Source organism: Callionymus lyra, chromosome 2 (assembly GCF_982586985.1).
Source record: "Callionymus lyra chromosome 2, fCalLyr1.hap1.1, whole genome shotgun sequence".
NCBI classification, from domain to species: Eukaryota; Metazoa; Chordata; class Actinopteri; order Syngnathiformes; family Callionymidae; genus Callionymus; species Callionymus lyra.
Window position 1 is genome coordinate 32,381,730 of NC_141819.1, and position 14,738 is coordinate 32,396,467.

The 14,738-nt window shown below is 40.2% G+C and overlaps 1 protein-coding gene across 1 annotated transcript in view; it reads right to left on the bottom strand.

The window, feature by feature from the left end:
- The window catches only part of efna2b (ephrin-A2b), an 89,155-nt gene that overhangs the window by 8,537 nt on the left and 65,880 nt on the right, over positions 1-14,738 (bottom strand). The gene's annotated exons all lie outside the window — the stretch shown is intronic.

Genomic DNA, 14,738 nt, shown 5'->3' on the forward strand with positions numbered 1-14,738 from the left:
ATTCAGGACCAACAATCCCTTTGACCTTGAATATCATAAAAAAAACTTTCACAAACGATTAAATAATAAATGTTAACATCATCAAAAAAAACTGTTAGCGGTTGTATTAAAAGGTGTTGCAGTTCTTTATGAATACTATTTCCAAAGTGTATTTGCTGACATATTTCAGTTTTTTATGGGATCTTAAAGGAACATAATTCACGTGCGGTTAAACGTTCCTGCCGGCGGTCAAAGTGCCACACATGGAAACCATCGATGACGGCTTCGCATGTGTTTTTCTAAAAAACTCCCCTGAGGGTTCATTCATCAAAACTGTCTTTTCGGCAGACGCGGATCTGACAGCCGCCCCGGCTTCCTGTCTGCACCCCCAGAAAGTCTGCCATGTTTTTTTAACTTTAATAATTTATCGCGTATAAATATACAACGTGACAGACGAGTCCAGTCCAAAACAAACTGGATTGTTTTCGTTTTTCCAATCAGAGAATTCGCTGGAATGAGTGTAGACGTCGCTAATGTGGCTACTTAGTAATACTCCAATGAATACTCTTTGATGTGCCGTCGTTCTTGACAAAGTTGTTCTAGAAATTATTTTTCAGTTACTTCACATCCAGGAATTGAAAGATTTGATTTTTACGAGAAAAGGAAGTAAAAATACATTTTTGTTCCTTTTAGTGTGTTTTGCCCGCCCAGAGTCTGGTTCTCGTGAGGTTTCTGCCTGTTGCCACAGTAGTGATAGCGCTAAATCTCTGTGGGGTACTTCTAGATAAATTGCAAACATTTAACTAGAAAGAATGCATTTCCAGAAGAAAATGCAGTGTGAATGCTGACCCTGCTGTGCAAGTAGTAGTGGAATTAGTAGTAAAAGTAGAACAAGTGGAACTAGTAGTTAAAGTAGAAGAAGCAGAATTAGTAGTAAAAGTATAAGTAGTAGAAAATTAAAAGTAGTAGTAGAATTAGTATTCAAAGTATAAGTAGTAGGTCAAAGTAGAATGAGTTGAAGATTTTCCCCATTGAAATTAATGGGGTGGAAAAAGAGGAATAAAAGAAAGAGTGGAAGAGATAAAAGAAAGCTAGAACATAGCCCCCATTTTGGAAACAAGCTGAATTGATAAAAGTTTGAACGGTTCAAATCGGATAAAATGTGTGGGAGAAGAAGAGTCACAGAGTTTAGGTCAGAAGAAAACAGGATCTCAATTGTGTGAATGCTTACACTGATTTATTAAGAGAATAAAAAGCACTTCACAATCTTTTAATTGTGTGAATGCTTATTCTTTAAACACAGACATTAGAAGCTTAAAACACAGTGTTTCCGTTGGTTTTATTCAATTGCTGTACGTTCCTAAATATTTAATAAAGCAGGCAATAAAGGCTCTAAAATAATCAATGACTTTCTGTAAATAATATTATTCTGTAAAAATCTATTTCAATTTGTGCTTGGTTTTAGTGTATAGTTAGAATACATGTAGCAAAACTTGCTAACGATAAACATATTGCATTAGAAAATAAAGAATGTTATTTAAATATTACTAAAAATAGTAGTATGAGTGGTTGTAAAAATGTTTTAGATAATATATTCCTTTATTCGTCCCACATTGGAGTAGTTTGTTTTGTCACTGGTTAGAAAAAGTTAACAGTATAAAAAGATTAAATATAAATTCCATATCTAAAAAATATATACATTTAATAATAATAAAATTGATTAAGTAATACAAAAATGTTATTAAATAGCAATAACAAAAAAGGAATAGTAGTAAAAAAAAACATCATGGATGTACTTATATAGTATTAGTACTGCCAGAACAAGATTTTATTTAATTTGGTTGTTTGTACAATGAGTGCAACGAATACAGTATTTACCAGTTGAGATGCACAATTCATTAAAAGCAGTACTTAAATAAGTAGAAGTACTTGGTTGTAGAATTAGAAGTCATAGAATTCAAAGTAGTATAGATACTAATACTAAAACTTAGAAATAGTTCAACAAGAAGTATCTTTGTGGATATATATTAGAAAAAAAACAGTAAAGTAGTAGCATTAGATTGTTATTGTTCTCCAGACCAAACTACTTTTATCCACTAAATTCAGTAAATTATGGTATCATTATCACAGCAGTGAATCATTTTCTCATTAAACATCTTAAGATGTTTTTATTTGTTCAGGCTTTTCCTTGATTTTCTGGAACTCCTGTTGTGTTTTATATTGGCCTTTAAAGTATATACTTTATTGAATATTGTTTTGATTGTTTAAGCGCTTTGTGACCCTGGTCTGGAAAATCGCTATACAAATAAAAATTACTTACTTACTTACTTATAATTGTGTAATAATGTAAGTAACACAACTTTGTGTTAATAAGCTGTAATAAATCACTCCAGTTCTCTTCACACCATGTATTCACACCATCATATATGAGAATCTGCACTTATAGCTGAAACTCTGACGGTCAAAAAACTTTCGCCCAAAAAACTCTGGTGCGTCTGTTTTTGACAAAGTGCTGACGTGGAGTTTCTCAGGGGGTTTGAGGAGTTAATGAACGTAGTTTCTCTCGCAGGTTAATTGCAGGTGTTTGAGTTTAACAGTAACAACAACATGTTTGCAGATCCACCGGTGCGACTGATGAAGTCCAGAGAGACGAGCAGTAATGAGGACACACGCACACACACACGCACACACACACACACACACACACACACACGCACACAAGCACGCACACACACACACACACACACACACACACACACACACACACACACACACTCACTCTCAAACACACACGCACACAAGCACACACACGCACACACGGACACACGCGCGCACGTAAGGTCTCGCAGGAGCAATTGGCGGAGAGAGGAAGCGCTCCCTTCAGCAGCAGGTTGCTCCCTGCGGACGGGCGGAGACGGGAATGTTGTCAGCGGAGCGTTTCTGGAAGCATTAGGACTTTGACAAGTGGGTTCGTGATGTTTGCAGAGATAATATTGAACTACTTTATGGCTCCACTGACAACCTGGACCTCAGATCTCGACGACGAGTCCGCGGGGCGACGTGCGTCAGATGCGCCGGAGTCGATCACGTGATCATCAAAGTTTTCCCAAAAGAGTGAGCAGAAGTTAAAAGACTTTGCGCAGCTTTTCAAATCAATACGGCACTTAAGCCATTTTACACGAGTAAGTTGATGTATTAATTACTTTTATTTCAAAAGTAAAAGTGATTATTACGCCATTTAAATGAGGAAATTGGGAGCAAGTGTCGCTCATTATGATGATAATTGTACCGTAATGTCTTGAATGAAAAAAAAAGAAAAAAAGTTAAATCTAAAATCAAGTTGTTTGGTGTGGACTGTGATCACAGCTGCTCGTCACAGAGTCTCTGCAATCTCCATAATTTCCTCTCCACTAACACACCTTCATGAACGATAATCATTCAACAACTGATCCCCCAAATCAAACCTCCTTATGAATATTCACTTCTGTGGAACAGAATAAAAGTTGAATCCACAAATGCACAATTAAGATCCGGTTTGATGAGGTTTGATTGGATTGGACTCAAGTCTCTGCTGATTGGCCGGCTCGTTAATCACGGCGTCTGTCGGTTTAGTGAGACTGAGGACGTTTGACTCCTGGACTCGTGATGACTCCAGTGTTTTTAACTGTTTAGACAACTCCAAATACAAACTTGTCAACAGATTGACAGAGTTTAACATGTGTTTGTGTGAATCGTGACTGCGGGATACAGCAGGGGGCGCTCTAGTTGAGTCAGGTCAAGAACTTTTATTATTCGCGAACAGACAACCAACAAGATAAAGTTAACTGAAGTTAAACCCGGCCAAAAGTTGGAGCCAATGTCAACATTATGGGATTTGCTCTGTGCTGGCTAAAAAGAGTTACACTATTTACTACTTCCTGCTAAAAGCTGTGCACCAACATTACACAAACGTGTGGGCCTCGTCAAAGTCTTACCTTCAGTTTTAGTTATTCACACACTCTTGTAAAATAACTTGGATGTGTAGTTTCCGGGGTTCTAAGAACTTGTCCATGTCTGTGAACATGACCTAAAGTAGCCATGACAGAGTCATGCTGTAGTCACCCCTAGTTACCATACATACAAATGCTGTCGTGAAATGTGTTCATCTTGACCCAGAGACACCACAAGGGATACCACAAACACATTTGTTTTCGGGCCTCCTGATCACCTTGACACAAGGGATAAAATCCAGGCGAGTCCTTTAGCCTGTTGCAATACAGGAAGTAGATCAGAGTCATTATTGGTTGACATCAATGTGGACATTAGTCGCTCCGACCTTTGGCCGGGTTTAACTTCAAGTTCCAGGTCACCTTGACCCTGAGATAACAGGTTAAAGAAATGTAATTTGTCTAATTTAAAACTCTTTTTTTTTTAATTTGATCATTAAATTAATTTTATCTTTATCAATTTGTTGAATGTTTAATATGTTATCAAGAATAAAATAAAAGAAACAACAAAAACATATTATATGTCAGTAGTTTTTGGTTTAGTCCCTTAATTGTTAACATTATTAAATAACTTTACATTTCGTAGTGTTGAGGTTAAAAGTTTAGAAGCTGACGTGTCGGATCTGCAGAAGATTAAAAAAAACTTCTCTATATGTCGTAGATTATTTCTAAAAGTTGACTCGTCCCAAGAACGTTTAACAAAAGGGAAGTGAGTTGATTTTGTCAGCAGCAGTAAAAATGTTGTGTAACTGTAGTTTGAAATCACGGGAAACGTTCATCAGCGCCACGTTTGAGGAACCAGGTCGAGTCGATCTTCCCGAAAGCTCCTTAAAAGCTGGACAACAACAGAACTATTTTTGGCTCGCGCTCGCCTCCACAACTCACGTCCTAATGCTTTCAAACGCCACGTTTGACGGAGAGTTGCTGAATCACGACACTGATTATTCCTGATGACCTGAACGCAGCATCCTGATTGAGTTTGGGGGGTCAATCAGGGCGGCCGCCGAGGAACATCCTGCCAAATAGAAACCATCCTGACGGCGTGAGAGCGTTCCTCCTTACCGCGCCCTCTTCGTCTTCTTTAACACCATTAGCAAAGTGCAGGCTAACTCGGTTAGCGCCGGGATCAGGTTACGCTAACAGCCCGGAGAGCGAGCGCCGGCGATCGCGAACTCTTGTCCCTTCAGCTCTCACGTCATTACTCATCGCTCTAATGGCACGGAGTGCTGCGGGGCCACGGGGGGCCCGGGTTCCCCACCACCATCTTCATCATCATCATCATCATTCAACCACTGAACCCCCTTTGACACTCTGACAAGAGCTTAACGGAAAAAAATGAACTCTGACAATCCTGGAAATTTGTTTTCTTGTTTTCTTTTTTTGTTTGTTTTTTTACGAAAATAATCTTTTGTGGAAACTTACTGTGCATGTAACAAAAATGAGATTTTTAAAAAATATTTCATGAGAAAATGTTCTTTAAATCGTGACATTTAACAGTATTTTTCCCCTCCGTAAATGATGAACATACATTTTTAAGTACGTTGAATTAGCAACATTATTTATTGCTTTACTAGTCTTTTTCAAAATGTTATACTAAACATACTGTATGTGAAAACATATTTTCTCTACATTATATATTTTTTTTACATAATAACACAAAAAAAGCAAGTTTCATATAATTTCTTACGTCACCGTTTAACCTTATTGTATAAGTTAAAAAAGTTGAATTACACAAATTTTCAAAATTGATTAATTATTTTTGTACACTTAATTTATCTAAAAACAAAAAGGTGCAAAAACAATAAATTCCATTAAAGTCCATTTTTGGGTATAACATGCATATTCATTACATTTTATAAAAATAAATATTGAAAAATATAGTTTTAGTTAGCCTTTTTATTTCTATTTTAATACATCATAAAAGTCACAATCTTCTTCCGAGTTACTTTCCCAGGGAGGTATTTTTTAATAGTTTCACATGATTTCAACTTTTTTCGTCCTGCGTGATTTTCTGTCGACTGGGTCAAAGGTGACGCCGGAGCTACTGTTATTCCATAAGCGTGTTTCTAGCGAGTCTCCAGACATTTGTATCTCCGCTCCGGTCTGGACCGACAGCAGGTGTCGAGCTCGTCTTCTCTTCTTCAAACACATTTTCACACCGCATTTGCTTCTGGAAGCTTCCAGCAGCTGCAGCCTTAGCTGTGATGTCACAGCTCCCAGCATGCCTCAGGGTGATTTACTGTGCAATTTGGGTCGGCCGTGGATTGGATCCAGGTCCGAGGGCGGGGCCGGGGTCATTCCTCAGCCGTCCCCACGAACCCGCAATCCTAGGAAAGTAATCAGGTGAACCGGCTGACGGATGAACGTCCCGACGAGACCAGACGCAGCCGACGCGGGTTCAGGTGGTTCTGATCAATACCTTCATTTAAGTTGTAGTCACAAACACAGACGACTTTCATCTGAGCAGAGTGACACCTCCTGTCTGAGTGAACAGGTTCTCCGGACATTTCTGTCCTTAAGGTGTGAGAAAATATAGATACACGATTGTTTGACAATATTTTAAAATAGTTATTTTATGCTTTGTACTTCAATAAAGTGTGTTTGAAATAAAATAAACCATTTTTTAAATATATAATTAACATGAAAATATTCACAGCGTCTGTTCATTTTTGTGTTACAATTAAACGTTATGATGCTAGAGGGCAGCAGTGACTACGTCCTCTGCAGATAAAGGAACAATGAAATCTAGTGATGACTGAGGACAAGAGGATACAGTCGATTCCAGCAGCTTTTAAAGCTGATGTTTGGACATATTTTGGTTTCAAAACAAATAAAAGCAGTTACGACTTCGTCATGAGTCACGTAGACTGCAAATTCTGAAACACCAGAGTCAAGTTCTCGACAATACTACAAGTATATCTTTGTTACTACAGTTTCGCAATATATATTATTGTTGCACCACATCACCAGATTCTTGCCAAACACACCCGTACCTGTTGCTACTTGTGTTTTTTTATTTTTAAATAAAGAGTTAGTGAGTGACTTGTTTACTTTAACCTGGCCCACAGATATCAAGGCAAACAGTTGCTTTTTTTCTATTCAACACATTCGTTGCATCTAGTTTTGCAGTTTGGATATTCTTTTTCTTTTATTAATAAAATATTTATGACAAAACTTGTTTTTGATTGTTTGTGTTTATGTTCTGCTCAATGTTTTTGTTAGTTTGCAAATTGTTGTACTTTTAATTTAAAAACTTTTTTTGTTCTGCATCTACATCTAGATTTTCTATGTCTATACAAAAAAGTTTAATGAAATTTGTTCAGGCAATACTCTTTTTTTCTATTTTTAATGCTCAACTTTCGACTTCTCTTTTAAGGAGTAACTGTTTTTGCCCACAAGGGTTGAGAGTTAAGGGAGAGGGTTTGCAATGATATTTTATGACTGAAAAAAAATATTGGATATAAAAACAGCATTAGGCTAAAACTTTAATGTGTTCTGTCTTTTATATCAACTTTTATTATCTCTTCATATATTGCTTTTCAATGCTAATTTAAGCTCTTAAGTCTAGAGTCTGTAAAGAATATTTTGCGAGAGGTTGGTGAACCTGACTCACTGCTGGACTCACTAACTGACTGATTTAATTAACTTGAGCTCATCTCACAGTTTCCCACAGCAGAGACCCGTCATTATTTCGCTCCCTCGCCGTTTGGACCCGCGTCACATGACCATTGCCCTCTGGAGATATGCCACCGTCCATTGTCGTCTAGTGTGTGTGTGTGTGTGTGTGTGTGTAACCTGAGTCTGTCCTGACAGAGTCACACATAATACCTTCACTGTTTCCTCCGAGCTCAAACAAGCAGCTACAAGATTGAACACAAAACTATCTGATCCAGTCCAAGAGCCTGATCCTCCTGCTGGCATCACACACACACACACACACACACACACACACACACACACACACACACACACACACACACACACACACACACACACACACACACACACACACACACACACTGCACATTCACTGATGCGACACATTAAAGCTTCTTTCCAACATGCACCTTTTAATCGAATCACAGATCGCACGACGTCCTCTCACTTTCCTCCGTCGCCCTGACTTTGACTAAAAAGCACTTTTGTTCATTAAATGTCACTTTTCTTTTTTCTAAATGTCCTCAGACACAGAAGAACACCTGGGAACACTGTCAGAGAGGAAGATCTGGTTCTCCGTGGACGTCAGCAGGGTCTGAGTCTCAGTTCAGTTTGTCTTGATAAACAGAGAAGCACTCAGGGAGCGCATACCTCCGCCAAGTACTTAAGTATTTATTTTATTGAGTTTTGTTTTGATTGTTTAAGTGCTTTGTGACCCTGGTCTGGAAAAATGCTATATAAATATTCCTTCCTTCCTTCCTTCCTTCCTTCCTTCCTTCCTTCCTTCCTTCCTTCCTTCCTTCCTTCCTTCCTACCTTCCTTCCTTCCTTCCTTCCTTCCTTCCTTCCTTCCTTCCTTCCACTAGAACCGGGTGATTTGAGCAAAAGCTAACAAACATTTTCTCAGGTTCTTTTTTTATATAATAATATATATCAATATTCAACAGCAATGTATCGATTTCTTTGCTTGCTTTTAAATCAGATTTAATTTCTTATCACGGTAATTTTATGATTCATATTTTAAATAAGTGTGTATAAATTATGCTGATTAATAAATTATATTTTATTTACCATTAACATTTATATTGTCACAGCATTTGTTCATTTTTATCTTGCAATCAATTCAACTTCCGGCCACTAGATGGCCACAGTCATTGCACCCTCCTCAGCTAAAGGAACAATGATATCACGCAATGACTAAGGACGAGAGGATACAGTCGACTCCAGCAGCTTTTAAAGCAGATATTTGGACATATTTTTAGTCTATGTGGTCTGTAAATTCTGCAACACCAGAGTCAAGTACTCGACAAAACTACAAATATAATAATAATAATAATAATAATCTCTATTTATATAGCGCCTAATATATCCTTGTTACTACATTATCACAATGTACCCCTGCGTTGTGACACGTGAGGTATCAGCGGAGGTGTGCCGGGGAAGGATGACGTTGAGGTGGACGAGGCCAACAGTCGTCAGCGTGTCCAGCTGTCATCGGAGCAGCAGCAGCGAAGCAACATGAGCTCATAAATGCAGGAGACGGAGCTGAGGATGAGGCGACATCAACTTCTCACACTGACAACAATCTCTGTAAACTTCTGTTCGTCACATTCCGACAGCGGGTAACATCCAGAACACGCTGGGGGGATCATCTTTACACACACACACACACACACACACACACACACACACACACACACACACACACACACACACACACACACACACACACACACACACACACACACACACACACACAGAAGAAACACGAGTCAGCACTCCACAGCTCCGCTTACCACGACGACCCAGACGTGGAATAAATCACAACACATCTGACCGGATTGTAGCCGAAGCGCCACACAAGCCTCAAGGCTGCCTTTTTCATAAACCTCATTCTTATATTCTGGCCTCTCGTATTAACAGGTGGATACACAGGAAGAAGGTCCTCCTGGAGATACATCCTTATATATCATATACATATTCATGTTATTGTGTTTTTTTCACCCTAATTCATCTCATTTAATAAGAAAAATTAAAAAATCGCACAAAACTCTTGATTTATTATAATCATTTTTCTATTGAAAATATAAGGAGAAATTGAGAAATTACATTTTTTACTTTTTACTACAATGAAAAAAATTTGGCTGAATTTAATCCAATGATGATTTATTTTCCAACTGATCTAATTTTAAAATATGTTTTTTTAAATAAATATATTTAATTAGCAACATTATGATTTTTATTAAAAAAAGTATGAGGAAAAAAAACATTTTCTCTACATAATTATTTAAAACTTTTCTCATTTTTATCCTCATATTTACAGGTTGCTACAAATGTGTCTGTTTAACTCTTGGACCAGCGAATCAACAAACAGCTCGTCTTAATTCAAGTCAATAGTAGGATTACAGCGACGTTTCTTGAAAGTTTGTTTCATTTTCGGGCCTCGTTGCAAAACTAAACTTCTGCAGGAAGATGGCGCTCAAACCTGAGTCAGTGTGGGACTATAGATGAGAACTCAAGAACTCAATAAAGTGGTCATGTGATTACGTACGTCATATTATGGCTATAGGAAAATCGTATATTTCTATTTATCCCAATATTCTGATCATCTCGTCATACGTATCGTGTCGCCAGATTCTTGTGAATTCACACACGTCCTCAGACGACTTGTCAGAACCACCACGATACTCTGACCTCTTCGCCCCCCAACAAGGCGGATGTCTTGATTACCCAGAATACCACAGCGCTCAATCAAGGTCAGAGTTCGCCGTGTCAGATGTTCCCCAGGTCAGCGGAGACAAATTCCGGGATCAGACCCGCCAGCTGTCAATCAAGCCGCCCGCCCCACCTCGCCGTCGGTGACAATACAAGACTCCTGCTTTGTTTGTGTGGTGTGAGGTCGTCACACACCGCCGGGGACCCCTCCTCTCATCCAGACCCTGGGACCCCAATCATCAGCAGCTGTCAATCAAACCTTCTGTGGGACGTCAACTCCTCATGTGGGGAAGAGAAGACTCCAGATTGAAGACGTGAGTCACTTCAACGCTACTTAATCCACAAGTGTTTTGCATGTCACGCATCATTTATGAGACACAACTGTTCAGGTTTTAAACCAAACCAGTGCAAAGTTCGTAATGCTTGAATAATAGAAAACTGAAGCTGAAAAAAGGGTGGGGTTCTTTTTCATGAAAATTCAAGGTCAAAGATTTTGACAATGTATGATTTAGAATCTGAGAAGTAGTGAGTTTCATGTTCCACTTTTTAAACACATGTTGAGGCATCATAATCCAGCCTTGCACTCTTTATAATCATTTACAAAACAGTTGCTGACATTCTCTACTCTAAAATGGTTTAAACACCCACAAAAACGTACATCATGTTGAAAAAAAAAGAAGCTAACTCAACATTGCCTATGAGGCACTATCCCTTTATACAACTTAACAGTGACCTGAACAGCTCCCATAATGCTTTGCCGCCCAGCCAACCAATCATGGCTGTCGATCACTTTTGACATAGCTACATAGACGAATGGAAAAGTAAAGGAAAGAGTTGAGAAAGCAGAGAAAGGGAAGGAAGTTTAGGAGTAGATGAAGGAATGCAAGTGAGATTCCATTCGAATTGGAAAACAGTATTGTTGTGTACTTCTTGCCTCCCACTAAGGTCTGTGGTTGTATTGAGGATTAGCCGCTTTAAATAAAACACCTTTTTGATGCACTTGGAATATATCATTAAATATGTAGTACTGCGTACAAAAATACAAATCCATGGAACAACTAGCGCGAGGAAGTTGAACCATGGTATGGCGAGGCACCACTGTGATAGCTTTTCTTTCCCGATAATATAATGTACTTCTATATAGATTTGTGTGTTGTGTGTGTGTTCCTTGTACCTTTCAATAATGTCTTGTGTTCATAATGCTTCAGTACATGTCAAATATTAGGACATAATTCAAGTTAAAGTCTTTGAGAAAAACTTTGAGATCCAAAATATGTTATTCTGGAGATTATTTTTTAAAGTCAGCTCTAACAGGACAGCCAGGGACGGAGACGGGACTTTATCTGTGATCATCTCTCAAATCGGCGCTAGAACATTCCTCAGTCAGAGTTGAGGAGAAGAGAAAGATCGGCGTCAGCCAGAGACACTTTTATTGGCTGCTTTGCTAGCTTGCTAACGAGAACCCTTCATAGTAAAGGACAGGTGGTCATAATGTTCCAGCTGAGTGCGTAACAGCCAGTACATGAAAGCGTGCCTCCCCAGGTCTGTATGAAACATGTAAGTGTTGGAAACGGTGGTTGTAAAACATGGTTCTGACGGTGAGAAGTGCGATTATCCTGCGACACGCTCATTAAACCCGGAGAAGCCAAAACCTGAAATTGTGAGATACTGGAATTTCTCAACGAGGTTGGAGGATCTTTGAGCTCCCAGGCGGCCTGACGCCTCTTTATCAGGTCCATTAGCCGCGCGAGTGTCGACGGACGGACGCTTCGCACGTCTGCGGTGGAAAATCCCACAATTATGAGCGGGAATCATCTGAGAGGGACGAGAGTTTACAGTCATTTCACGGAGTGTTAGCGGGATCAGAGCAGCCGGACCTGCCGGAGAAAACATGTGCCGGCCACTGAGGCAGGTCCGGATTACAGCCGGCCCAGATTTTAATTTCAAAGACCATCATGTTGACCTCTTTAATTTGGGTTAAACCTCAGATTTAATAAACTCTGTCGAGATTCAGCAGCTGCAACTGACTGAACCCTGAGGAGCTGCTCTTTTGTTGTCGAGACTTAGCAAATATTTGGGTTTACGCTCGACTACGATCGCTTCCTGAAGACTTCTTTGGTGCTTTTTCTGTGGAGGGATGCAGTTTATGAATTGTATTTGGATTAAATAAATATTTTGCTATGAAAGATTCATTGTCACGTTAAATAACTTTTTTTTTGTCATTTTAGGATAACATTTTCTGTCTTTTTTAACATAAAAATATGGCTATGTAATAATGATAATGTCTATAATGCATATATATATATGACGTGTGTCGGAATGTAAATTTACATGTAAAGTTATCTTCATTAAATACATGTTTTGTATGTTTTGTGAAGTAGTAAATAAAGGGAAAGAGATGAGGGAGTTAACGAAGAAAAATAAGTGAGAGAAGGAGGTGAGGAAGTAAAGAAAGTAAAGAAGAGAGGGAGTAGAGGTAGGCAAAGAAGTGAGGGAGTAAAAAAAGGAAAGAAGAGAGGGAAAAGAGGATGGCAAAGAAGTGAGGGAGTAAAGAATGGGAAGAAGAGCGGAAGTAGAAGAAGGGAAGGAGGTGAGGAAGTAAAGAAAGGAAAGAAGAGAGGGAGTAGAGGAATGGAATGAGTTGAGGAAGTTAAGAAAGGAAAGAAGAGAGGGTGTAGAGGAAGGGAAGGAGGTTAGGAAGTAAAGAAAGGAAAGAAGATAGGGGAAGGGAAGGAGGTGATGAACTAAAGAAAGGGAAGAAAAGAGGGAGTAGAGGGAGGCAAAGAAGTGACAGAGTAAAGAAGAGAAGGAGGCTAGGTAGAGAAGAAAGGAAAGAAGAGAGGGAGTAAAGAAAAAGAAGGTGACTTGAGGAAAAAAAGCAAGTGAGTAAAGAAAGAGAAGGAGGTGAAAGAGTAAAGAAAGAGAAGAAGGTGAGGGTGTAAAGAAAGAGAAGGAGGTGAGTAGAGGAATAAAAAAGTGAGTAAAAAAGAGAAGGAGATAAGTGAGTTAAAAAAGAGAAGGAGGTGAGTGAGTTAAAAAAGAGAAGGAGGTGAGTGAGTAAAAAAAGAGAAGGAGGTGAGTGAGTAAAAAAAGAGAAGGAGGTGAGGGAGTAGAGTATATTTGAGTATGTTAGAGTTGAGCGTTCCACAATATTCCCTCCATCATGACTAAATGATTCAATGCTACTTCAGCAGGTTTTTTTCCACGCGTTGCCGTGGCGACCGGTCACTCCACAGCACAGCGCCTGCTGATGTTTTCCAGGTACGTTCCTGTGATGGCAGCCGCCGCCTCGTTGGTCGCCGTGACAACAGAGGACTTAACGAGCAGCAACCGGCTTAACAAGCTCTAATGAGACGCCGCGGCGGCAGGACAATAAAACTGGCAGGAGACATTGTTTCACCATAAATATAAATAGTTGTGTGCTGGCCCTCACCCAGAACCTCCCTCACCCCTCTCTCCCCCCCTCACCCCTCACTCACCCCTCCCTCACCCGAGCTGCAGCTTTGAACGCTGCAGAAACGAATGCAGCTGCAGCTCCATTCAAACTCTCTTTCACCTTGTTAGTGCTTCAAAGCTCATCAGGTGACGGCGGAGGGGAGGTGGGCGGGGGGGAGAGAGGGGGGAGGAAGGGTGAGGAGTCACGTCTGACCTTCCACTGGTTCCTTCTCTCCCCACAGTTGTCGCCCCTCGCTGCCTCGCTGCTCACTCGTCCACATCAGCAGCGACTCTCTCGGCGCTAAAGAGTGACGGGCCGAGGTGAGGCGAGGTGAGGAGGAAGGGGGGAGAGAGAGAGAGAGAGAGGGATGACAGCAGGAGGTCCGAGATGGACGGAGGGATGCAGGAGACAAAGTGAGGGTGATGAGTGGAGAGAGTGAGGGAGATGAAAAGAGCGATGTGCCCGTCCGACTGAGGAGGTGCAGACGTGAGAGGAGTGTGGAAGAGGAGGACGAGTAAAGGAAGGAGAGGAAGCGAGGGAGTGAGGAGACAAGGAAAGTAGAAGAGCAAGTAAAGGAAAGAGTTGAGGAAGAAGAGAAAAAGAAAGGAAGTTGATGAAGGAATGGAAGTGAGCGAGTAAAGAAAGAGAAGGAGGTAAAGAAAAGGAAGGGGCTGAGGGAGTAAATGAAGGGACGGAGGTGAGCGGGTAAAGGAGGAGAAGAAAGAGATAGTGACAGAAGGAGAGGTGGAATAAGGAAGGTCAGAGAGAAAAAAGAGGAGTTCAGGAGTTACACTTATTCGGGAGGCTCTGGCTGCAGGTCCCAGGGGGGCGGGGACAAGGCCGCTGTGTTTGATTGGCAGGTAGATTCGTCCAATTGAGACGAACTAACAGAGCGGGACACAGTCGCCCCGGCAACAAGGAGGGGAGCTATCAGAGATGTCAATCTTGACGATTGAGTGAATTTTT